Source organism: Carcharhinus amblyrhynchos, chromosome 8 (assembly GCF_965287045.1).
Source record: "Carcharhinus amblyrhynchos chromosome 8, sCarAmb.v2.hapA, whole genome shotgun sequence".
Lineage (NCBI taxonomy): Eukaryota > Metazoa > Chordata > Chondrichthyes > Carcharhiniformes > Carcharhinidae > Carcharhinus > Carcharhinus amblyrhynchos.
The window spans coordinates 81666070-81692735 of record NC_137331.1 but is presented as its reverse complement, the minus strand read 5'-3'; the positions used below and the strand labels follow the sequence as shown (position 1 = coordinate 81692735).

The window sequence follows — 26666 nt, the reverse complement described above, 5'->3', positions numbered from 1 at the left end:
CCAACACTGATGGAATGAGAGCCCTCCTTGGTCATATAAGCGTACTGAAAGTTACGAGTGTCCCGAGTGCAAGAGGAGCAGGCCACTGCTGCACATGATGTTGACATCTATGTTAGAGGTTATTTGCGGATTTATTCTGACAAGGATGCTGCAGTGTTCATTATCTATAAGGTGCATTACAGCAACTTGCCAAGGCTTCATGTACCACCTAGAAGAACAAGGGCAGCAAACACATGGCAATAAATACCTTCCCCTCCTACACCCACACGCTCCCAGCTTTGAAAGATATCATTGTTTCTGCATCAGTTCTAGGAAACTGAAATTCTTTATCTAGTAGCACTCTTGGGTACCTATGGCATACAGACCACAGTAATTCAAGAAGGAATCTAACCACCACCTTCTCAAGGGCAGATAAGAACATAAGAACATAATAAGAACATAAGAAATAGGAGCAGGAGTAGGCCATCTAGCCCTTCGAGCCTGCCCCGCCATTCAATAAGATCATGGCTGATCTGTCATGGCTCAGTTCCACATTCCCGCCCTCTCCCCATAAGCCTTAATCCCCTCTCTTATCAAAAACCCATCAACCCGCATCTTAAAAATATTTAGCGAGGCAGCCTCCACCACTTCAACGGGCAGAGAATTCCAGAGATTCACCACCCTTTGAGTGAAGAAGTTCCTCCTCAACTCCGTTCTAAATCGCCCCCCCCTTTATCTTGAGGCTGTGCCCCCTAGTCCTACTGTCCTTTCTGAGTGGGAAGAGTCTCTCCACCTCTATCCTATCCATCCCATTCATCATCTTATATGTCTCAATGAGATCTCCCCTCATTCTTCTAAACTCTAACGAGTACAAGCCTAGTTTATTCAGCCTCTCCTCATGGTTCAACCCCCTCAACTCCGGCATCAGCCTAGTAAACCCCCTCTGCACTCCCTCCAAGGCCAAAATATCCTTGCGTAAGTGCGGCGACCAAAACTGCACACAGTACTCCAGCTGCGGCCTCACCAGTGCCCTATACAGCTGCAGCAAGACCTCCCTACTTTTATATTCAATCCCCCTCGCTATGAAGGCCAGCATCCCATTTGCCTTCCTGACCACCTGCTGCACCTGCAGGTTGGGTTTTTGCGACTCATGCACAAGGACCCCGAGGTCCCTCTGCACTGTCGCTTGCTGCAGTTTTTCGCCACGTAAGTAATAGTCCTTCCTACCATTATTCCTACCAAAGTGGACCACCTCGCACTTGCCAACATTAAATTCCATTTGCCAGTTCCTGGCCCATTCGCCCAGCCTATCTAGATCCTTCTGTAGACTCTCCACACCCTCCGCGCAATTTGCCGTTCCACCAATCTTGGTGTCATCAGCAAATTTCAACACCATACACTTGGTTCCCTCCTCCAGATCATCTATATAAATGGGAAATAGCTGAGGTCCCAGCACCGACCCCTGGGGCACTCCACTAGTCACCAACCACCAATCCGAATAGCACCCATTAACCCCCACTCTCTGCCTCCTATTTGACAACCAATCCTCTATCCACGCTAACACCCTACCCCCAACTCCATGCCCCCCGACCTTCTGCAATAACCTCTTGTGAGGTACTTTGTCAAACGCCTTCTGAAAATCAAGAAAGACCACATCCACCGGCTCTCATCTATCCACCGCACTAGACACATCCTCATAGAATTCCAGTAAATTTGTCAGACACGACTTCCCTTTAATGAAACTGTGCTGCGTCTGCTCTATCAAGCAATTCCCCTCAAGATGCCTCGCTATTTCCTCCTTGATGACAGATTCTAACATTTTACCTACAACAGACGTTAAACTAACCGGCCTATAATTCCCTGCCTTTTGCCTGCCACCCTTCTTAAACAACGGCGTAACATCAGCTGTTTTCCAATCTTCCGGCACTTCCCCGGAATCCAGCGACGTTTGGAAAATAACCACCAAGGCATCCATGATCACCTCTGCCATTTCTTTCAGAACCCTCAGATGCATTCCATCCGGTCCTGGGGACTCGTCCACAATCAGTTCCCTCCAGTCTGTCGAGCACCGCCTCTCTAGTAACAATAATGTCATTGAGACCCTCCAGTCCTACCACCTTTCCATCGCTAACACCCGACAAATTATTCACGTCCTCCTCCATAAGCGTGGGTAATAAATGCTGGACTTGCCAGCAATGCTCACGTCATATGAAAGAATGAAAAAAGGAGTGAACTGACGCTTTGTTAGGTGGAGCGAAACACTGCAAGTGCGCAATGTACTATGTACCCTTAATGCAGTCCGGACAGAGGCTTTGGCAAAACAAATCAAAGGTATTTTGGCTTTGAACAACACTGGCAAAGCATGGCATTTGATGCAACATGCAACAAGTCCTGACCTGTGAGATAGAGATTCTTTACGTACTGCTCTTCCAAAATAACTCTCAGCCTACGGACTCGTGAGCTGAGAAAGGCTGTCTACGAATAACCCCTCCCCCTCACACTAGTATAAGGACATCTGACATAGCAAGAGCTAATGTGAGATTGGTAAACAGCACTGCCCACAATATTATGTAAAGAGACGCATAACCTGAGACTAGAGTTAGTTGTGAGCTCGACAAAGACCTGTGTGGAAGCAAACATGGAGTTAGCTTATGGTTTAGGCTACACTTTGTATATTTGTAGGTGTGCATTATCAATAAACACTTATTGTTCAAACATATAAAACTCAGAACTTCTTCATGAGACCTATTGAACAGGCAACATATACAACACTTCTCGGTCTCATGTTTTATCTTTTATCAAGTCCAGCTGCTGATTGTACTGATTCATCAGACTGTTGCTATTCCTCTTACTCCAACTGTTTATTCATGCAAAGCAGTGAAGCAAGTCCAATGCCAGTGATAAGCAGTGATGCAAAATAAATCATAAATAAGCAAACTGGAAATTCAGAATTGCTCTGCAGAACTGCTTCATTCAATGGCATATATATCCTAATGATCAAACCAACTTCTAATTATGTTAGTTGGTGAAGCTAATGCCACCAAGTTTTAGTCAGCTGGTTTGTCACCGACAGGGCTTCTCACCCGCCCCAAGTTAAAATTTGACTTGAAGTTGACATCATGGCATCAAGCCCAATTTGGAAATAATCTCCGCGACACCTGCCACTTTCCTGCAGGTGCACTTGCGTCTTCAGACAGCTGCAAGTAAAAATGGCAGTTAGCCAGTTTTCAGTGGGAGTATGGTGATAAATTGAATTTCCTAATTTTAAACTGCTCATCCACTCTATTCCTATGCACATTGGGTTAATACTGGAGTCCGAGTGTCTTGCACAGTGTTCATGCAAAACTATTACTTCAACTTTCTTGACATTATATGTAAGTAACTGGAATAAAGAAAAAAATACAGATGTTAGTGGGGCGTCTTTTTTATTCCACTCTTAACTGCATTCATAACAATCCACTTTTCTATGAGTGATGAAGTCATGCTCATTCAAGTGACAAACATGAGGTTCTACTGTCAGTAACTTTTCTCTTGCACACACTAGGATCATCCATCAGTACATTCCAATTCTCTGGAGTTTCAAAACAAATTGGTTAACGAGAATGTAGGTAGAGATGTGAAAGAATGTGAATTGTAATACCTTTGGATACTCAGCATAGACTCATTTACACTCTAATAGCTGTCTACTTCAGGATAACAAATAGCAGTGATCCAAGAAATTCAGCAGGCCTCGAGCAATGACAGCTTGCATCCTTCATCAAAAACTTACATGCTAGTCAATGTTTTATCTTTTTTCCTTTAGAAAGATCTATTCAGCTTAACAGTTCTCGCTGCATCAAATTTTTGGTACAAAAGCTGCAGAATCAACTTGTTCGCCCCAAGTCTGCACCCACGTTGAATAATTCAACATTTTATCAGATGCCGTAGAATATGGCCAGAAATAAGTAATCACACATCACAGAGAACTAAGAGCCAAGATGGGCTGCTTGTGGAGATTTTTCACTTACCCAGAGATTGTTTCTAAAGTTCTCTTCAGTCCTGATCCATAGATCTTCACCATGAGGTTAGTCAGGCACCTACAAGATACAGGAGGTTGTGATATCTCAAAGAATAAAGGTTGTAATATATAAAGGCAGCCATTCCTCATCTTCCTAAATGGAGGAAAGATTGGGATCACCTTTGAAAATTCCAACTTGAATTTATTGAGGAAAAATGAGATCCAGTTGCAGATAATCTGGCAAAGTTGGACAGATTCTAAACATGGGACAAAAATTATAATTAAATTGAACATTCCGAGTCAGGTCTGTGCATCAGCAGGAAGTAATAACCCAAAAGTGCAGGTCAGAATTATATAGATTAGAGAACGATGAAAGCCAGTGAACTAGAAACAGAGGATGAGATAAAATAACTAAGCTGCTTGCTGCTGTACAACTATAGTGCTCATTCCCTCCTGACACACTCATGTATTATCCAAGACATATAGAAATAACAGATTTCCGGGGAAAGAAATGGCAAACCAGCAGAGAGGAAAGAAGAGTGGAATGCTCATTTTGTTTTTTTCGTTTTAAATGAAAACTCCCTTTTTTAATTCTCTTTGAAGTATTTTTTTTTAGCCACAGGAAACAGAGACCAGTGCCCCAATGGAACTGAAGGTTCTTAAAGAAACTGAACTGAAGGTGCTTAAAAAAACAACTGCATCAACTATAAGTGATGCCTCCAGCTAATCTCAGCCTCAGAAGAAGGCAGGTGTAATTTTTAATTCTTAAGGAAGATGCAGACAGGAAACCTTACTGGCACACAACAGATAGTTTTCACCAATTGCCAATGGAAATACAGTGTCCCTAGCAATCCTCATTCCAGTCAAGCATATGATGTCCATTTTTATCAGACCCAAATCTGTGTCCACTGTAAGGGTTTAAACTGAATTTTAGAGATTAAACTTTTCAAATATGGGTGGCATGGTGGCATTATGTTTGGCATTGCTGCCTCACAGCAGTAGGGACCTGGGTTCAATTCCCGGCTTGGATCACTGGCTGTGTGGACCTGCATATTCTTCCCATGTCTGCCTGGGTTTCATCTGGGTGCTCCGGTTTCCTCCCACAGTCTGAACGATGTGCTGGTTAGGTGCATTGGCTAAGCTAAATTCTCCCTCAGTGTAACCAAACAGGAGCCACTGTGTGGCGACTAGGGGATTTTCACAATAACTTCATTGCAGTGTTAATGTAAACTTATTTGAGACACTAATAAATAAAACTAAAAACAAATAAAATTAGGATGCATCACAAGCTCATTGATATTCATTGCAGGGTTACTTTGGATAAAAACTTCAATATGGGTCCCAGAGGTGAAAATAACCATGCAAATTAAAATTATAGTTATAAAAAAACAATCATCACATACAGTAAATTCATTCTCACAGCCTTTAAATTCATAATATATCTGGCTAATATCACAAACACAGGAGACATATAGAACCTTTCAGGTTTAGGTGGGATAGAATTTAACAGTTCAAAAGAGCTTTCCAGAAGGGCTCAACACAAGTACAGTGTAAGTTTCCTTAATGTTTTTATTAAAGTTATCTCTAGTATGTGTGAAAAATAAGGATACAGTAATGACTTCCAATAGCATGGCCATATATTTCTTTTGGACTGGTGTAATAAATGATGGTGATGCCTGATTCTTGCAGATTAGTTGCTGAAGGCAAGAAAATGTCAGAAGTTGAGAATCTTACCTGATGAGAATTGCAATGCTGTTTGCACTTTTTAGTAATAGTTTGAATAAAACTTGAATGGTTGCCTCTTAAGTTAAGGGACTTTATCACATAATCTCACCATAGGCTACCCTTCCCCTTCATCAGCCAGGTAAATTAGCTGTAATTAGTACAAGTATTAAAAGGAAATGCCACTATATGAACATACAAATTGGGAGCCAGTTGGTCCCCCCGTGCCTGTTCTGCCACTCACTAAAATCATGGCAGTGACCTGGCTTCAGTGGATCGGTTCCTGATGTTTGGTCATGCAAGGAGGATGTCTAACTTGCCCAAAATGATTGGCTAATGTCAGCCACCAATGGGTAGGATGGCTAGGTGACAGCTGAAAAAATAATTCTGATTTGTAGGAAAGACTTTTTCCTCAATGCTCAAATTTTTCATCTTGATTGCAACTTCAACTCCACACTCCCACCAGCCCCTGATAACCTTCCACCCCCTTGCTTATCAAGAATCTATCTAGCTCAGCTGTAATATTATTCAAAGTCTCTCTTCCTCAAAAGGCGATGGAAGCAGAGTTCCAAAGACTCACTACTATGGCTCAACTGAGAATAAACAGAAGCACAAAGTTAGCTGATCAGCTTTCGCAGTTCAGTAATTTGGTCATATCTAGGGTGAGAGTATAATAATGTCCCCTTACTTAATAGGCAGCCATTCTGATATCCTGCCCAATATTATTGACAGACGTATCAGGCAAAATGGAATATGCGTTGGTCATTTGTTTCAGACGGAACAGCTGAACATCAAGTAAAATCTCTATGGGTGGCACGGTGGTTAGTACTGCTGCCTCACAGGGCTAGGGACCCGGGTTCAAATCTAGACTCAGGTGACTCCCTATATGGAGTTTGCACATTCTCCCCGTGTCTGCATCAGTTTTCTTCGGGTGTTCTGGTTTCCTCCCACAGTCCAAAAGATATGCAGGTTAGGTTGATTGGCCATGATATTTTGCCCTTTAGTGTCAGGTGGATTAGGACTGTAGACTCTAAATTTGTAGGGTTGCAGGGATGGGGATTGTTGTCGGTGCATGCTTGATGGGTCCAATGGCCTCCTTCTACACTGTAGATTCTATGATACCATGTTACCCAAAGAACAACCCATGGGTCTAGATCTAACTCTGTAAATGGTTATAGTGAAGTTTTTACTTTCCTGAGGAAAGCATAATATATTTCATTACAAAGCACTCCCCTTATCCAGGGCAAAATTCCCTTGTGGTGAAAGGAGTTTTCCACTCGCACAACAGACAAGTGGAAGTTTGCAAGGTTTGATGAAAAATTTGAGCATTGAGGAAAAAGCCTTCCCTACAAATCAGAATTATTTTTTCAGTTGTCACTTAGCCATCTTGCCCATTGGTCGCTGACATTAGCCAATCATTTTGGGCAAGTTAGGCATCCTCCTTGCATGACCAAACATCAGGAACCGATCCTCTGAAGCCAGATCACTGACAAGATTTGAATAATAATGGACCCGATAGCAAAACACATCAAACTTCACATGCCACAGGCTGTTCTAAAACTGCTTTTCTGTTCAGATAGATAATGGCCTAAATTTTGTATGATGATGGAAGCTATAATTGCTCATGGGTCTCATATAGAAAGTATCTGAAAGAAAATGTTTAACAACCTCTGAAAAGGGTGCTTTAATTGCTAGACTCTCAGATGATCAGGTTGCTACAGGGCCATTTGGCATGTTTTTTTTCTAATTACAAGAAAACACAGCACAAACTATCTCAGTACAAAAGACAGACAATGAAGCTGTAACCCTTCACCAAATCCATGAGCACTCAGGGAGAGATTACAAAGATACACAGACAAAAAAATAAATTATGCTTTGGCCTTCTGTGAAGTTTTAGAGAAAGGCTATTGAATTTTAGAATAAATTGACTTTTAAATCCTGATAAAATGAGGAAAAACCTTGCAACAATGTTTTGTCTCCTTGTTTGAGTGCTGGCAACAGATCTGGGTAAATCTCATCAAGTCGTAAGGGTACATGGATCTAAATGAATAGTCAGGGAACTTGTAATCCAGTGTCAGAAATATTTCATTATAATGAGAATAGCATTCTCCCAAGATTTGGAAAGGTATTTATTAGCTCCATCTTACAAATAACAAGAATATTTCCCTTCTACAAAGGAAATCTGATTACAAGATGTCCAATTATTTATGTAGCCTTTTGGCGGAAGATTGGGTGGCAATATATAATGAAGTGGAGGTCATGGAAAAAGGACATTGCCACTTCGTTGACAATAAACAATCTCTTATGAATAGTAGCTTTGTGAAACAAGCAGCCATACCCACCTTTGAGGTAATTGCAAACTTAAGAAGAGGAATTTTATGGTCCCACAGGTGTTTTTGGAGATGGCCAAGGTGTGCCCCAAAGAGTTCCTCATCTGATGGAGGGTAGGCAAAGTGTCAGATACTTGCCAGCCCTTAGGCCTACTGAAGCTCTTAACTGGCCAGTTGGAGGCCTTTTTTCACCTCCATCGCAATAACACATGTGGCTGAAAAACGAAGATCAGCCCTCTAGTTTTGCAACTCAAGCTAAAAGGTTGGAACCTGATGGAACACTGATGGAACAGTGTAGAAGGTACCACATTTGGGGGTCCTCAGCGTCCATCAGGGGCACCTATCCATTAAGATCATGCTTTTTCCTGCATTGACCACCACCACCCTCCCACATTCACCTTGTTCAGGATGTCCCCAGGGTTTGTCACTTCATGGCAGTCTTTATAAAGTTAATAAGCTGCTGACCAACTTTTGTATCAGGGTTGGAGGTGGGAAATAGTGAGGAATATGACCCCAAGTAAAATTCATCATAACCTATGTGATGCGAATCCATAACAGCACACCATACTTTAACAAAGACTCAATAATATGTTATCAAAGTTCATTACTCCTTCCATAGTCCTATTTACCCAATAATTAATCTCCTTTTTTAAGGCAATACTTACTTGTTACTAGTATTTTCAGGGAATTATGGATTTGAAATCTAGGATAATTAATCCACATCTTTCAGTGTCCTGTTGGACGGTATACTATTGTTTATCTTTCCGATTGAAGTGTAGTGCTGTTTGCCGGGTCCTTTACTTTAGTGTCATTAACAAAGTAACAGGATTATTCTCTCAATGCTCAAGTCTATGCCATCTATATATAGCGAAACTAGAAGTCAGCACCAGTTTCTGGAATACAGCATTGCTGACATTTTTCCAGTAATGCTTATTAACCCTAATCCTTAGCTTCCTGTCCACCAGCCAACTTTCTATTCCTTCTATGACATTTACTTTCATACCACTGGTATGTTGAATTTGTTGTCCATTGACCTCACACCTTACTGAGCCTGAAATGTTGTAGAAAGTGCTGACAAAATAAGGCACACTGGAACTTCCATTCATGGAAGGTACAGACTGCTCCCCAGGCCAATCCCTCAAAAAAAAACAATGGGATATGATCATTTGCACCACAATCTTGGACAACTGTGCTTTATCCATTTTGCTGGAAGTAAAATGGTGCTGTTCTAAGAGCAAAAGTGAGGCCTTACTCAGAAAAACACCGGGAAAATCTGCTACAATTTTTCTTCTGCTTTTAAGGGAGCTAGAACGACTTTTTTTTTTCAAGATATTAATCTCTTCTGGATTGATTGCTGCCCTGCCAAAGGCAGGAGTCTTGGTAACGCCCAAATGTAACTCATGCCAGCTAAGCAGGCAGCATGAGAATTCACCCAGAAATAATGAGGAAGGGGTAGCACAAGATTTTCTGCAACTCACACTATTTTCATCATAGACCTGGAATTTTAGGCAAGCTTCAAACAAAGTGTGAAGGGCAGAGAACCCTTAGCTCTGTAAGCCCTTCTGCATTACTGGTACATTTACATTAATAATCCAAATCTCCAACAGGAATATTCTAAAGAAACATAATTGAACAATCTCATCTTTACAATAAATCAGCACTTACTAGCCTCCTCTTAACACTTCATTAGCTTGTCTTTTATTAATTAAGATCACATTCACTGTTCTTGCTGTTCCTAATCAGAAGTAATTAAGGACATGTTTTCCTTAATCATGAAAAATACTTAAACCATGTATTCCCCCTCATCTTTCCTAATAGTCTTCGGATAAATAAAGTCTGTTCAAACCGTGACAGCATGCAGCCCGGTCAATGCTTCTCAGATTTTTTTTTAAACTGAGGAATAGTGTGGATGGGACACGCACATTTTAGGCCTTCAGTGTCAAAATCAAACAGTCCTCGGTGATTAAACAGCCAAACTCTCCTGACAACAGAAAATTGCTCAGCCGCACTGTAATGATATTTAGGACAATTTTGTGCTGCAGGTGCTGATCTGCTGGAACATACATTGAAAATACTTTGTTGGCAAAGGGAACTTTAATCCCAGTAGTCTGCGTTAGGTTTGAAGGCAGGTCCTACAGATAATGTATAACCTGCAGCACCACCTCCTCGTTTACTATTTACTACACTAATGTTCCAAATGTAAACAGCAAGATAAAATAAACACTGTTGGATACACATTTAAAATATCTGGTGATGTTATACTTCATTTTAACTGCATTATTTAGCATTTCTTTGTGCTGTGGTTCTGTTTCAAGATATCTTCCATTATATGTTCTTATTCTGGGCCTCCTTCAAGGCATTAGCTTTTCTCTGAGTGTTTATAGCTTTGTAGACCAGTGTACAATACCTTACATTTATCAACACTGAATGTTATTGGACGTTTATTGAATCGTGGAATAATTTTCTTCAGATTCCGTTGAATAGGATCTACTTTCATTACAGATAATTTTATATCATTTCAACAATGACACTGATTTAAAATCCCTTCAAGGTCACTGATGACAATTACGCATAACTAACCAGTAAGGGTTATTCATTACACAATGCTATAATCATTATGTTTCATTTTGTTACGCAGACAAATTCAGCACATTGTTATTTTGTGCTTAGCTATACAGGTCATATTTCACAGCCCTGCTTGTGTACTTGCACCTTAAATCAAGAGGAAGCATGGCACAAGCATCAGAAAATGACCAGCGCTCAGTACAGCTGACTCTGTACCTAGTGCACTCCAAAAATGACCTCCACAGCTCAAAAAATTGTGACTAGAAATGGGAGAAAACAGCTCTTCGGCCAGGAATTCCTGCACTGCCAGCCCTGCATAAATATCAGGTGTTCAGGATAAAAGTAGTACTGCCAGTACTTGGAAGGGTAACCTAGGTGGAGGTCGAAACCTGAACTGTGGCTTGAATTGCAAAATGCCTTCAGAAATGAGCACGTGATTTGGGGTCAAAGACCACATATAAGCCATCTTTCTATAGTAGTATTGATTCCTAACCCTGCCATATTTTGCATTCTCTCACTTGTAGTAAAGTAAAAATAAAGTTTACTTTACTTTTAACCCTGCCATATTTTGCATTCTCTCCCTCTGCAGGGTATCTGAGATGCCCACCCAGTGACATAGGGACATATCAGGTTTACAAGGCAAGACTTTGGCTGGAGACATTTATCCATGGATGCACAGTTGACAGATTGCCAAAGTCATATTTTATAAGAAGACAGATATTGCTCTCCATTTAAGTTCAAGAAATCGAATAAATTTGTGATACATGATCTCACTTTCCTAAATCATTATCATCCAACCTGAACATTTTATCAAGAACAGTGCTAAAATATTTGATGCCCTCTTTTGGAGATTTTTGCTTACTATCAGTAAGAAGGCATACTTTGCCTCACAATCTAGAGAATGCCTTGTTGTTAAACTGATAAATTGCATTTTACTTGCTTGCCATAGTCCTCTGCCACACTAACATCAGCCTAGCAATGACTGATCCAGGGGTTTGCATGATTGCTAGAATGTAGGTGAATGTAGAGTACTACATGATCTGTCTTCAAAAATTGAATTGCTGTTCTAAGGGCACTAAACAAACGATACTACTCACCAGACGTATTTTCAAAATGAATTGTTCAATCATTTCTTGTTAAAAACAAATCACGAAGGCCGTGCACACTAATATCATATATTTCTAATTTGACCATTGTTCTTCTCCAAAAGATACTCCAATTATAAAATTCTCAGTAATCTAGATTAACGAAAATACATTCATCAGCCTGTTGTCAATCATATTCAAACCGATGTTTAGGCTGCAAAACAGCAAAGTGCAAAAATGGGGACTGTGATAGGCAATCAACCAAAAGCAACATCCCTGACTGATCTACATTTTGATAAAAGAGAAAAACTAGGCAGGGTTTACATGCTGTTGGAGTTTTGCAGGATTAATTATTGTTTTGTTTAAATACATCCCCGAGCCCCAATTTTCAACCAAGTGTAATTTTGAATGCTACACCTGCAACAATTAAAGCTTTATGTCTGCAGCGTGTCAAACCATAAGGGGAATAGTATCTTGCAGCAAAATGTAACCTAAAAATAAAAGGAAAGCTGGGAAAAAAATGTAATTGTTGAGGCATTGCTCAATAGTCAGCATGGTTGAATATTTCTCCATGTAACCTGCTGTTATTTTTAGCAGAGGCTGCTTATGCAAGGAGATTAGAAATTGTAAGTATTTTAGGTCAAAAGCAGGCAGCAAATGGATATTTTGCAAAAAGCACAATATGTAGAAAGAAGAAGAGTTAAGGTTGTTTTGTTTACACTGCAAGATGAAGGTGACAATTCATCATCTGGGGTGGTTGGTAAGGATCTGGTGGGTATATAAGTGCTGTTTCAAGTTTTTATGTGCCCAGATCAACAACGAACCCTGGTCCCCCCATGCCGACACTATAGTTAAGAAAGCCCACCAACACCTCTACATTCTCAGAAGACTAAGGAAATTTGGCATCTCAGCTACGACTCTCATCAATTTTTACAGATACACAATAGAAAGTGTTGTTTCTGGTTGTACCACAGTTTTGGATGGCTCCTGCTCTACCCAAGACTGCAAGAAACTACAAAACGTTGTGAATGTAGCAATCCATCATGCAAACCAGCCTCCCATCCGTTGACTCTGTCTACACTTCCTGCTGCCTCGGCAAGCCACCAGCATAATTAAGGACTCCACACATTCTCTTTTCCACCTTCTTCTATGGGAAAGAGAGTCCGAGGTCACATACCAACCGACTCAAGAACAGCTGCTTCACTGCTGCCATCAGACTTTTGAATGGACCTACCTTGCATTAAGTTGATCTTTCTCTACCCCGTAGCTGTGACTGTAACACCACATTCTGCACTCTCATTTCCTTCTCTATGACGGTATGCTTTGTCTGTATAGCGTGTAAGAAACATTACTTTTCACTGTATGCTAATACGTGTGACAATAATAAATCAAATCAAATCAAAGTCTTGCATGCATTAAGCAGAGTGGGTAGGATTTGTAAGGTAAACAAAAGGAGGATTGTATGAGAACATATGATTAAGGGAGCATTACTTGTCATACCTAAAAATGAAGTGTCAACTCAGTGAAACTACAATGTAGAAATACACACGTGAAACTGCGGAGGCAGCATGCAATAGATTGACAATGCAAAATGATCTCGCAACCAACAAATCAGATTAAGCTCTACAGTCCTGCCACATCAAGTCATGAATGGTGGCTGATAAACAGTTAGGGGAGGAGGACACTACACAAACATCAGAGATGGGAAGTCCCCATCAGTGCCAAAATATGGCTGAAGTAATTGCAACGTTCTTCAGTCAGAAACACCAAGTGGATGATCCTTCTCTGAAGAAATTAATGCTGGCATTGCACTTACTAAAGACTGCAGAGTCTGACATTATCCCTATTGTACATAAGAACATAAGAAATAGGAGCAGGAGTAGGCCATCTAGCCCTTCGAGCCTGCCCCGCCATTCAATAAGATCATGGCTGATCTGTCGTGGCTCAGTTCCACATTCCCGCCCTCTCCCCATAACCCTTACTCCCCTCTCTTATCAAAAACCCATCAACCTGCGTCTTAAAAATATTTAGCGAGGTAGCCTCCACCACTTCAACGGGCAGAGAATTCCAGAGATTCACCACCCTTTGAGTGAAGAAGTTCTTCCTCAACTCCGTTCTAAACCGCCCCCCCTTTATCCTGAGGCTGTGCCCCCTAGTCCTACTATCCTTTCTGAGCGGGAAGAGTCTCTCCACCTCTATCCTATCCATCCCATTCATCATCTTATATGTCTCAATGAGATCTCCCCTCATTCTTCTAAACTCTAACGAGTACAAGCCTAGTTTATTCAGCCTCTCCTCATAGCTCAACCCCTTCAACTCTGGTATCAGCCTATTAAACCTCCTCTGCACTCCCTCCAAGGCCAAAATATCCTTGCGTAAGTACGGCGCCCAAAACTGCACACAGTACTCCAGCTGCGGCCTCACTAATGCCCTATACAGCCGCAGCAAGACCTCCCTACTTTTATATTCAATCCCCCTCGCTATGAAGGCCAGCATCCCATTTGCCTTCCCAACCACCTGTTGCACCTGCAGGCTGGGTTTTTGCGACTCATGCACAAGGACCCCGAGGTCCCTCTGCACCGTCGCCTGCTGCAGTTTTTCTCCACCTAAGTAATAGTCCTTCCTATCATTATTCCTACCAAAGTGGACCACCTTGCACTTGCCAACATTAAATTCCATTTGCCAGTTCCTGGCCCATTCGCCCAGCCTATCTAGATCCTTCTGTAGACTCTCCACACCCTCCGCGCAATTTGCCGTTCCACCAATCTTGGTGTCATCAGCAAATTTCGACACCATATACTCGGTTCCCTCCTCCAGATCATCTATATAAATGGTAAATAGCTGAGTGTGCTGAAGATTTGCGCTCCAGAACTAGTTACTCTCTGAGTCATGTTTTTGTAGCACAGCTACAACACAGGCATCTACCCAGTAATGTGGAAAATGTATGTTTTACGCACAAAAAACACAATAAATCAATCCAACCATTTACTCTGAACCATCAGTCTACTCTCAATTGATAACCAAGTGGTGAAAATTGTTATCAAAAGTGCTATAAAGTGGCACTTATTCAGCAATAACCTATTCACACACTATGTATGGTTTCTTCAGGTACTCTCATCTCCAGACCTCATTAAAACCTTAATCCAAACATTGACAAAAGAGCTGAATTTCAGAAGTGAGGTAACAATGACTGCTTTGATATCAACAAGGAGATCCAATAAAACTTGATGGTTATTAGAGGGAGATCTCCACTGGTTGGAGCCATTTCTTCTTGTTCGTCGGCACAGCTGGCTGGCCAGCATCTATTGCCTATCCCTAACTGTCCTTGGAAGGTAGTTGAGAGTCAACCAAATTGCTGTGGCTCTGGAATCTCATGTAGGCCAGACCAAGTAAGGACAGCAGATTTCCTTCCCTAAAGTACATTAGTGAAACAGATGGGTTTTTCCTGACAGTCGGCAATGGTTTCAAGGTCATTAGTAGATTTTTAATCCCAGATATCTTTTATTGACTTTTTATTTAGTCTAGCAATAATACCACTAGGCCATCGCCTTCCCCTACATAGCACAAAGGTAGATGGTTGAAGTTCTTAGGGACCAAGCGTTCTAGGATTTTGCTGGTTCCTCAGGGTGGTGTCAGGCCCAACCATCTTTAATACTTTATCAATGACCCTCCCTCCATCATAAGGACAGAAGTCAGGTTGTCTGATAACAGCACGATTTCTACTTCCACAGAAACTGAAGAAACCCATGTTTGTATCCAACAAGACCTAGACACCATCTAGTATTAGATTAATAGTGGTAATTAAAAGCCACACCACACTGTAACAATGACTATCCCCAACAAGAGAGAATGTGACCATTTCCCCTTGCTGTTTAGCACCATCACTGACTAATTCCCCATCAAGTTATGGTGAGTTATTCAGTGATGATGTTGAACATCATTGGGGAGTAATTTCTGGTCAACATCATTGACCAGAAATCTTAATTTACCAGCCACATAAAATTGACAACTTTTTAAACATTAATTCACAGGGTGTGGGTGTTGCTGGCCAGGCCAGCATTTACTGCCGATTCCTAGTTACCCTTCAGAACGTGGTGGTGAGCTGTCTTTTTGAACCACTGCAGTCCATATGGCGCACGTACACCACAGTGCTGTTAGGAAAGGAATTCCAGGATTTTGACCCATGAAGAAACAGCGACAATGAAGGAACAGTGATAAATTTCCAAGTCAGGATGGTGAGAGACTTGGAGGGCAATCTGCAGGTGGTGGTGTTCCCAGTATATGCTTTTCTTGTCTTTCTAGATGGTACTGGTCATGGGTTCGGAAGGGGCTGTTTGAGGAGCCTTGGTGAGTTCCTGCAACGCATCTTGTAGATGGTACACATGGCTGCCACTGTCCATTAGTGGTGGAGGGATTGAATGTTTGTGGAAGGGGTAGCAGTCAAGCAGGCTGCTTTGTTATAGATGATGTCAAGCTTCTTTAATGATGTTGGAGCTGTACTTACCCAGGAAAGTGGCGAGTATTCAATTGCACTCCTGACTTGTGCCATTTAGATAGTGGACAGGCTTTGGGGAGTCAGGAGATTATTTGCCTTAGGATTCTTTGCCTTCGATCTGCTCTGGAAGCCACAACATTTATATTGTTAGTCTAGTTTAGTTTCTGGTCAATGGCAACCCCTAGCATGTTGATAGTAGGAAATTCAGCGATGGTAACACTATTGAATGTCAAGGGGCAATGAGTATATCCTCACTGAGAGGTTGGGAATTATGAAGGGAGCAACACACCTCTTTACTATCCATCACTTATAAGACACAATTCAGAAGAGTAAGGGAATACTTTTCAATTGTTTTGATGTGTGCAGCTTTTAAGACATTATGCAGCGCCAGGACAAAGAAGCCCACTTAAACAGCACTCCATCTGCCACCTTGAACATTCACTCCCTCCATCACCACTTGAATTAGGGCATACCTTATACAAGATACGCTGCAGCAATTTGCCAAGCCTCCTATGATACAACTTTCCAAACTCATGACCTTTACCACCTAGAAGGACAAAGGCAGCTGACATGTGCGTGTGACACATGTCACAGACATCCTGATCTAGAACTGTATCATCATTCCTTTAGTGTTGCTGGGTCAAAAGTGTAGAACTCCCTAACAGCACCATGGGTGCATAAGCCATATATAGTGCAGCAATTCCTCTGCCCTCCACCTCATAACCCCACCAAACTCAGGAGAAAGTAACACCTTAGAGAGCTGCTAGACAATCTGATTGGCCGGCTGCTCACTGGTTCCGACAGCATCATGGAATTCCTCTATATCCTGGTGGATACCATTGACCAGAAACTGAACTGGACCAGCTGTGGAAATGAGCACTTTGCATCAATATTCACAAAGGAGTGGGACATGTTAATTGATGGTGTCTCAAAAGAGTATGTAAGCTCTCTAGATCAAGGCATCATTATGAGGGAGGTAGGGTTAGGTGTATTAAAAAGTATCAAGGTAAACAAATACCCCAGGACCAGGTGGCATCTATCCCAGATTACTGAGGGAGACAAGTGAAGAAATTGCTGGGCCTCTAACAGAAATCTTTATTTCCTCTTTGGCCACAGGTGAGGCCCTGGAGGATTGGAAGAAAGCCGATGTTGTCCCGTTATTTAAGAAGGTAGAAAGGGTAACCCGGGTATTATCAGCCAGTGAGCCTGACATCAGTAACAGTGAAATTGTTGGAAAAGATTCTTAGGGATAGGATCTATACACATTTGGAATTGAATGGTCTTATTAGCAATGGACAGCATGATTTTGTATGAGGGAGGTTATGTCTCACTAATTTTATTTAGTTTTTTGAGGCGGTGACAAAAATGATTGACGAAAGAAGGGCCATAGATGTTCTCGACATGGACTTTAGTAAAGCAGAGGAATTTCACAGTAACTTCATTGCAGTATTAATGTAAGCCTTACTTGTGACTAATAAATAAACTTTACTTTACATTTGACAAGGTCCCTCATGGCAGGCTGGTGTGAAATGTTAAATCACATGGGATCAAGGATGAACTCGGTAGATGGATTCAGAACTGCTCGGCCATAGAAGACAGAGGGTAGCAGTGGAAGGGTATTTTTCTGAATGGAGATCTACAACTAGTGGTGTTCCAGCAATCAGCACTGAGACCTCTGTTTTTGTTATATATATGTGGTTTGGAAGAAAATGTAGCTTGTCTGATTAGCAAGTTTGTGGATGATACTAAGATTGCTGGAGTTGCAGATAGTGATGAAGATTGTCAGAGATACAGCAGGATACAGATAGGCTGGAAAATTGGGCGGACAAATAACAGATGGTAATTAATCCAGGCAGATGCGAGGTGGGATGAATTTTGGTAGATCCGATTCAGGTGGGAGCTATACAATAAATGGCAGAACCATCAGGAGCACAGATACACAGAGAGATCCGGAGCACAGGTCCACAAATCCTTAAAAATGGAAACAAAGATGGAAAAGGTGACGAAGAAAGCATATGGCTTGCTTGCCTAGCATTGAATATAAAAATTGGCAGATTATAGGAGCGATTCCTCCATCCCACTGCACTATAAAATTAGTGCAGTGGGCCGGGAGAACATATGTTGGCCGATTTGTGGGATTCCCACAAACATTCATGCTGTGCTTGCATCACCCAGACCCGGATTTCGGACAGCGTCTCACAGTGCTGGAAATCAGCTGGGAGAAGGGGCTGGCATTTAAATAGTATTTAACATACAGTAGCTCTCCATTTGCGTTGAACTAGCGGGGGACCTGGCCCATGTGAAGGGGGGGCAATCAGGGGCCCCCAAGGAGTTGGGCAGAAGGGTGGGGGGGGGGGGCGGGGAGTCATCACTGCTGGGGGAGGGTGCTGGATATCAGGCAATCTGGAATTTGGGGGTTGAGGCTGGCCCAGGAATGGGTGGGGGGAGTAAAGTAAGGTGGAGGGAGTGATCAGGCCGTGTGGGAGTTAGGAGGGCAGCACTGCAGGGGTCCTGGGCTGGCCAGTGATCAAACTGTTCAGTAAAAAGGAAGGCTGACTGACAATTTAGGACCATTGTGCATGCACAGAGGCCTGTTGGTTTCAGCCTCTGTGTGGGAATAGGCCCCATCCCCCTCAAATCTAATGATATTCACACTGGTATCCTCTGCATTGTACAGTGTGGGAGATTGTAGTGTGAGCCCCCACTGAAGAAAAACATGATTGACTCCAGTTTTCCCGCGAATTCGACACTTAGAAGTTTTTTGGGAGAATCCAGGTCTATGTTAGTCATATAAAACATTAGTTAGGCCACAGTTGGTCAATTCTGGTTGCTACCAGAAGGACATGGAGGCTTTGCAGGGAGTACAGAAAAGGTTTACCAGGACGTTGCCTGGTATGGAGGGTATTAGCTATGAGGAGAGGTTGAATAAACTGGGATTGTTCTCTCTGGAAAGACAAAGGCTGAGGGACGACCTGATACAAGTTTATAAAATTATGAGGGGCATAGATAAGGTGAACAATTGGAAGCTTTTTCCCAGGGCAGAAATGACAATGCAAGGGGGCGCATGTCCAAGGTATGGGGCGGAAGGTTGAGTAGAGATGTGCGGAGGAAATTTTTTTACACAGAGGGTGTGGGGGCCTGGAATGCACTGCCAAGTGGGGTGCTTGAGGCAGACACTTTAGCAACATTTAAGACTTACCTGGATAGACATATGAACAAGCGGGGTATAAAGGGATAGAGGTGGTTGGCCTAGATAGGATAACGTGATTGTGTAGGCTTGGTGAGCTGAAGGGCCTGATCCTGTGCTGTACTGTTCTTTGTTAAATAAGAACAGGTCAGAGGCTAGAAACACTGTAAACCATCTCCTGACTCCACAAAGCCTATCCATCATTTATAAGGCACAAATCAGAGTATGATAGAATACTCTTCACATGCCTGGATGAGTGTATCTCCAACAACACTCAAGAAGCTCAACACCATCCTGGACAAAGCAGCCCCATGCACAATCACTCCGTTCATTCATGAACAGTGATGGCTATGTGAACCATCTACAAAATGGACAGCAGGTACTCACCAAATCTCCTTTGGCAGCACATTTCAAACCCATGATTGCTACCATCTGGAAGACAAGAGCAGCAGACTCATGGGAATACCATTCCCTGGAGGTTCCCTTCGCAAGCTCACACCATCTGGACTTGGAAATAGATTGCCATTCCTTCACTGTCACTTGGTAAAAATTATGCCTGAACAGGAGTGGTAGGAGAGGCCTGGGGGTGCATGGAAGAAATGATCAGGGTCTTGGGTGAAACCAGGGATAGGGGTAAGTTCCTGAGGACATTAAAGGGACAGGGGTGCCCAACTTCAGAAGGTGCCCTTCCCACCCATGATCTAACAAATGATTTTTGGGCTTCCTTCGTGCAAGGTCATCCTCCCACCAACCAAAAAACTGAGGCTAAGTGGGCAAAGGCTTTAAAATGACCATTAATTACCTGCTTAATGGCCTCAGTTGGGACAAGTGTGAGCTTCCCATCTGAGGTCTTGCCTTCCCCAGCATAAAACTGCTGTGTGGTTGGGAAACCAGAGGGAATCCTTTCCCATTCAAATTCACGCTTTGCTCTCGCAAGCCTAAAAGCTTGTTGGTGAGGAAGCATGAAATTCTGGCCCTGCTGTTGTCCACGGTGTTCACATCCCTTGAATGATTAAAGACTATTGCCAGAGTATTGTTAATTTATAAATTATGTTAGCTGTGGGTAAGTTGGGGGCATTCCTGCCTCTGAGTCAGAAGGGTGTGAGCTCAAGACCCAGACAGATGAGCATAGGGTCTAGGTTGACATTTCAGCCAAGGATAGAGGAAACATCAGAAGTGTCATCTTTCAGATGAGAATTTAAACTTCGGCCCTGTGTGTCTTCTCAGATGGATATAAAAGATCCCATGGCATTAACTGCAAGGACAGGGAAATTTTCTCTTGTTTACTGGCCTATATTTATCTCTCAAACAACATTATTTGAAAAAAATGGCCAAAATTCTCCCCCAAAATATTCTAAGGGCCCTATTTTACCATTTTGATTCTAAGTGCTGGGAGTGTTTCAGATCCAACTTTTAGACCCATTCTCAGGTACCCCCCTACGCATTCTGCCTGAAAAAAATAGCAGCAATTCCAAATCACTCTGCACAAGCCTGTGGGCAGGGCTTAACACACCTAAAATACTACAGCTTCGATCGGCGCCTCAAACTGCACATGCACAGAAAAAAATGATAGAATGCAGCTCCCCTGCCACATTGCTCCTGGATCGGATAGTGCCTCCCCCTGGCCCCCACAGACATTCTTTCACCCCACAACATTACCGACCCCCTTATCCTTCCAGCCTCCACCACCCAGACTGATCTTGGTCCCCTCCCCTCCACCAATCCCAGGCAGAGTGGCAGTGAATCCCCCCTTCCCCCTCACTGATATCAGGCTGAGTGGCAGTGAATCCCCCCTTTCCCTTCACGGATATCAGGCAAAATGGCTGTGGACACCCCCCTTCCCACTCACTGATCTCAGGCAGAGCAGCAGCAGCAGATTCTCTCCCCCCGCCCCCACACCTTCCCCTCCATTGATCTCAGGCAGAGAGGCAGAGGACCCCTCTTCCCTCTCACCGATCTCAGGCAGAGCGGCAGCAGACCCACCCTGCCAATTTCCAGCACGGATCAGATGCCACTGGAAATCCAGCGCTGGGAGACACCATCGTGGCGGGAATGCACGCGCAAACGCCCCAAGTCGATCGACGTGGGAACGTCCGGCCAAAAAAAAATTAATGCAGCGGTATGGGAGAATCACAGCCTGTTCGCTGTCACATTGGCGTTTGTGGGACATTACGTTAGAACAGTGAGTACACTTCAAAAAGACTTCACTCTTAAAAATAACTCAATAAAAATTTTAACAAGCGATAAGTAGCAAAAAAATGGCCATTCCTGGAGTATTATGAGAAAGATCAGTATTTATATTGAAACTTAGCAACTTAATGTAAAAGTAATAGTTCCCTCATTCTGTTATGCGCCAAAATGAAGCACGAGGACCAACAACAGTAATTCAAACTGTCACTGTTTTAATAAGTCTTCAGCAGACCATTTAAAACCAATTTGTGAAGAAATATCTCAAGATCAGATATGAGCAAGTGTGAATCTGGGCAAATTAATTAATAAATGCTGTCTGTAATTAATTGCTACATGTTGCATGAACTGACAAGCTATGATAACCCAGTTTTCTATATAAAATAATCTATTTATCCGTAATGTCACATTTTTCTTCTTGTTTTAGCTGCCTCTGTGCAATCCCACTTTTTGAGATACACAAGTGATGTCCTTTCATAACAAAATTAATCTAGCAAACATACAGAACACAATTTACCATACAAAAGGTCAGCCATAAACATTTATAATGTAGAAATAAATACAAACAAATTAATAAGTCACTAAAATATAATTTGTGTGGATAGAAAGTCTTGCAGGCTTCTAACTGTTAACTCCTTTAAAAGAAAGCCTGGATTAGCACCTGTATGGTCATACAATTGGCAGTAAACAGAGATATACAAGTACTTTACTAAGTACGTACTATATTGTTCCTGTAACATGCGGCACAGCAGACTTATCTGGAGGGCAACAGGGCAAAGTTGATCAGTGGACTTCTTTTTTTAGAGATGTGAGCACAGATGAACGTGATTTGGGCTGACAGTGGTGGACAGTAAATTGGTAACCCATTATAAATAACAGCAACAGAAAATGCTGGAGAAACTCAGCAGGTCAGGCAGTGTCTGTGGATTCCGTACGACTCTTCCTCAGGTTTCCCGCATCCGCAGCATTTTGCTTTTATAATGCATTTTACATCTCTGCTGATTTGCAATTCCATTGGAAAATTGATTCTAAAGCATTAGCTGTCATCTTGGAGTCAATTCTGAGCTCCCCTCATCAATAAGAATGGCTCAAGGGAGGGATTAATGTGGAGTCAAGTCCACTTACAAACTGTTCTTGCCCAGCAATATCTTATCTTTGAACTTGTCTGAGGTTCAAGCTACAGGCAAGTAAGGGACTAATTTAAATTTAAAAGCTATCAATGGTACTGCTCTGCAGTTTGTATGAAGATTCCAGGAGGCCTCCCTTTGTCAAACCTGCCAGAGACTGAGCTAAGTAAGATATTTTATTCTTTGCGAAGATGTCCTCATGCCTCTCTTGCCTCAGTTGTCCCTCTTCTTTTGCCAGTATTTGTTCGGGAGGTTGAAACTGCTCCCCAGCACTTATTTTAGGCTGAGGCCCATTCCCAAAGATTCCCTGTTTCTGGCTCTTACTTTGATTCCTGCTCCTATCTGCTCATTTTAACAACATTCCTGCTGCATCATGCTGGACTTTCTTTCTAACAAAAGGGCCATGTTTGATTTATTTGAAATCAGACTGTTCTCTACTCAATGGCTTTCAGTGCTCACCTCAGTACTCACACACAACATAGCTGACCCACATTAAAATTGGAATGTGTGTGTTCATTTTTTGTTGGCTGCACATCAAAAGATTCAAAATGAAGAATTTATATGGCAGGCTTTCTTTGATGGTGATAAATGACAACTATAATGGCATTCTCTCTGGTCCTCAAATTTTCTATTGGCTGTAGAGGGAGGTCTTGATGTCAGGAAATAAACCTCCTTCAGTCACTTCCCTTCGGTTAACCTCACTGTTTACAGAGCTGTTCTGCACAATGCCGATCAGCCCTTCAGTGCCTAAGATTAACTATCTCTACAAAAATACAGGAATCAAAAAGAGATTGATGATTAGAATTATTGAATAACACCATTATCATTCTCTCCTGCAAGTACCACAAGGCAAAATAGATGGATCTTGATCCTTTTTGTTTACTGTTTCCATTATTTCTGTGTATCTGGAGTTAAATATTTTAATAATTTGGTAATAATAGCAAACAACAGAAACAAATAGCCTGATAGCACCTTGAACAGGACACAGGATTATTGAGTACAAACTGTTACAGGCCAAAGTGGGGTTAGGCATAGTTTTAAATTGATCTCTAAACATTAATATAAAGAACTGAACAGGTTCAGGTCTTGCAACATGTGGACAAGGGCTGCTTCAGTATCTGAGCAGTCGCTGATGCTACTGCACACCATGTGATCATGACTGAACATTCCCACTTACGACCTTAAGATGGCAGGAAGGTTGATCAAGCAGCTGAAGATGGCTGGGTCTAGGACACTGACCTGAACAATCCATGAAGTGATGTCCTGAACCACTGAATTCTGTGCAATGAAGGTATATCCACATTCTTTCCATTATTTTACCAGTTATTTAAAATCTGTGACCTGTAGTTACAGCTTTCGAGTCCAGGAGCAGGGATGTGCTGTTGCTATTATACAGGGCCTTGTTGAGGCCACACCTAGAGCATTATGTGCAGTTTTGATATCCTTTCCTGAGGAAGTATGTTTTTGCTCTCGAGGGAGGTTTACCAGGCTGATTCTGGGGATGGCGGGACTGACACATGAGGAGAAATTGACTAGGTTAGGATCGTTTTTGCTGGAGTTTATATGAATGATGGGGGATCTCATAGAGACTTATAAAATTCCAACAGGGCTGGACAGGATAGATGCAGGGAGGATTTTCCCGATGGTGGAGAAGTCCAGAATCAGGGGTCACAGTCTGAGGATTCAGGGCAGACCATTTAGGACAGAGGTGAGGAGACATTTCTTCACCCAAAGAGTGGTAAGCCTGTGAATTCATTACCACAGGAAGTAGTTGATGCCATTGAATGTATTCAAGAGGTGGCTGGATATAGCACTTGGGGCGAGTGGGATCCAAGGTTATGGGGAGAAAAAAGGCTTAGGCTACTGAATTAGACGATCAGCTATGATCATAATGAATGGCGGAGCAGGCTTGAAGGGCCAAATGGCCTCCTCCTGCTCCTATCTTCTATGTTCCTCCACTTGCCCTCTGGAATACCTCATAATTTTGAATACCCCAGTACACTCCAAATATTTCAGATGCTATGAAGGAAAGCGAATACAGCTTCTCAATCCTCTTCACATAACTGAAAATGTGTTCCCTGTTTAAAATAGGTTACACATTAAGTTTCGCAGAGAATATTTGTGAAATTGGCATATCACGTGGTTATCCAATTCTATGAAACTAAAAAGCCATCTTGAAATTGTTGATGATTATATATATCCAAATACAATGCTGATAATGGAAATAATCAAAAAAAGAATGTAAAAAAAGGTTTACTGGCAAGATTGGACAAGAGGAGTGAATTGTAACATGAATTCTCTTGTAATCCAAAATGTGAATTAAAAAGAACTCATGCTGTGTAGCTACATAACACTCTTTGCTTGAGAAATTCTCCACAGTGCAAAATTAGCCAGATACTCACAGTTTATGTTAATTTGGATCATTATGAGAATGCACTAAACTTAATCCTCCAAAATTCAAATTTAAAATTTATGCAAATTTAATTTGTCTTTCAATCAATGGCGTGTAAAATAATCAGTTAGTTATAAAAGTGGAAGTGCTGATTAGAATATTAAACCCTGGGAATGTTTTTTAAGAGTTTGTTCATTTTGTTGCTAAATCAGCGAATTTGTCTGAACAGCATAGATGTGTAGCAACTAGGCTAAACACAAAGTATCATGAAACTAGATTCAATTACTGAACTCTTTTCTTCTTAGTAGCCAAACCACAAAAGCAAGGAGGGTCAAACGTTTCGCAAGAATCTTAACTCGCACTGTTGACCGATTGGAGTTTCTTGAAACTGAATGGCTGCAATTTCCCCATCACGCTGCGTTCATGTTTTAGCGCAGTACGCTGGGAGATTCACGAGGTTCATGCGAGCATTCCGCCCCAATAGCATCTCCCAGTGCTGGATTTCTGGTAGCATTAACAGGAGGAGCCAAGGCTATTTAAATGATTGTTTATATATAATTTAAATTTCATTAGCGGGCCTGGGACTGAAGTCTCCAGGCCCACTCGCATCTACCCCCTTCCCCCCTCACTCCGTCTGCCAGAGTGGTTCAATCCAGCAGGGGTTACAGTAGCTTCCCATTAACAGGGAACTAGAGGCCACACCCCACTGGAGCGAAGGGAGGCCATCAGGGCCCACCAGAGAGTCGGGAGGGGGGTTGCCCCCTGGGCATTGGCACATTGCCAGTGCCACCCTGGGCCCTGGCAGTGACCAGGAGGCAACGTGCTAATGCTCAGGGGGCACGCTGGCACTGCTCATCGGGCAGTGTCAAAGGGCGGGGCCTGATGGCCCTGGGTCTGGTGGGCCAATGGGTGGGGTTCTCTGCAGGCAGGACTGGTTGGAGAGGAGGGAGGCCAGTGATCGGAATGGCCTTGTGGCGGGGTCAGCCTGCTGGTGGAGTTGGGACAGCAGGGCTGGGGGAAATTGAGAGGCAGGTGCTGAAACTTGGGCCGGGATGGGACGAGGTTTTGGGGCTGGCCTGGGAATGGTCAGTGGGCCAGCAATCGGGCTGGGGGGGGGTTGTGGAGTGGGGCAAGGAGGGCCAGTCTTGTGGGAGGGATATAAGAGGGTCCAGAGGGGCAATTTATTCACATAGAAGGTGATGTGTGTCTGGAACAATCTGCCAGAGGTAGTAGTGGAGGTGGATACAATTTTGTTTTTTAAAAAGCGTTTAGACAGTTACATGAGTAAGATGACTACTGAGGGATATGGCCAAGCGCAGGCAAATTGGACTAACCTAGATGTTAAGAAAAAGGGCAGCATGGACAAGTTTAGCAGAAGGGCCTCTTTCTATGCTGTAAACCTCTATGACTCCATGGCTGGCCAGTGATGGAAAGGCCAGCAGACAGGAGCCACTGCGCATGTGCCGATCTTGATGCTGACAGATCTGCGCATGCGCTGTGACCCACTCCGGCTTCTCCAGCGGGAATAGGCCTAATCACAGATTTATAATGATATACATGCTGGTGATCTCTGCAGTGCACAGAGGGCAGCACGGTGGCA

The 26666-nt window shown here is 42.6% G+C and overlaps 1 protein-coding gene across 2 annotated transcripts in view; it reads right to left on the bottom strand.

The window, feature by feature from the left end:
- The window catches only part of ralylb (RALY RNA binding protein like b), an 876105-nt gene that overhangs the window by 546621 nt on the left and 302818 nt on the right, over nucleotides 1–26666 (bottom strand). For both annotated transcript variants that reach the window (XR_013887728.1, XM_080194340.1), the window contains exon 3: nucleotides 3987–4055. The gene's annotated coding sequence lies outside the window, so the exon portion shown is untranslated. The remainder of the gene's footprint in view (nucleotides 1–3986; nucleotides 4056–26666) is intronic.